We start from the raw sequence: 946 nt of genomic DNA on the forward strand, positions 1-946 counted from the left end.
GGATATAGAGATGATAAAATCACTTAGAAATTAAACTAAATTTGGAATCATACAAGAGTTTGGGTATACAGTTCTTTGTGGTTTCTAGAAGGTACAGTGTTTTCCCACAGCATAGCAGCATCTAAGGTCACTCCTGGGCTCCTCCTCTGGGCTCACCACTTCCTGCAGAACATCATGGAAGAGATGGATGCTGGTGTCCTTTTAAACTCTTCTGCTTGGGAGGCATCACTAGTGGTGGTTGCAATTTCCATTTGCCTTTTTCTTTTCTTTGACTATTTGTCCCAGTGGCAATTATTTGATTCTATTATGCCCAAGAGTATGAATAGAAACAAAATAAAGACAAGGATTCTTTGGGATAAGGGATCCAAAGTCACAGTGAGCCAATTTATCATTGGAGAAAGTGACAGAGAGAGAGAGAGAGAGAGAGAGAGAGAGAGAGAGAGAGAGAGAATTTTTAATATTTATTTATTTATTTTGGTTTTCGGCGGACACAACATTTTTGTTTGTATGTGGTGTTGAGGATTGAACCCGGGCCACACGCATGCCAGGTGAGCACACTACCGCTTGAGCCACATCCCCAGCCCCCAATTTTTTTTTTGGAGGTGCTGGGGATTGAACCCAGGGCCTTGTACATGCAAGGCAAGCACTCTACCAACTGAGCTATATCCCCAGCCCTTGGAACTTTTTTTTTAAACAGTCATTCTTTTGAGAAAGTTTAGCCATAAGTTGAAATAGTGTCTAAAATGTTATTTTTTTTTTCTCTAAAGTGATCAGGTTTTTAGAAGGCACACCCAGGACCTAGTGGAAGTATAAAAATATAATAAGTTTGCACATTACTTCAATAAGTTTGTGTTATTAGTTCAACATAAAACATATAAAACAGGCACATATCTTGAATTAAATATTTGAATCATTTAATTTTGTGTCATCATAAATTATTTAATTT

General features: G+C 37.7%; 1 non-coding gene across 1 annotated transcript; it reads right to left on the reverse strand.

Annotated features, from left to right (window-relative positions):
* Positions 1-597: 597 nt before the first annotated feature.
* Positions 598-670, reverse strand: Trnaa-ugc (transfer RNA alanine (anticodon UGC)). The gene has a single exon. It is a non-coding gene; the product is annotated as a tRNA-Ala (tRNA).
* Positions 671-946: the final 276 nt, after the last annotated feature.

This window comes from Marmota flaviventris, chromosome 5 (assembly GCF_047511675.1).
Source record: "Marmota flaviventris isolate mMarFla1 chromosome 5, mMarFla1.hap1, whole genome shotgun sequence".
Classification (NCBI taxonomy): domain Eukaryota; kingdom Metazoa; phylum Chordata; class Mammalia; order Rodentia; family Sciuridae; genus Marmota; species Marmota flaviventris.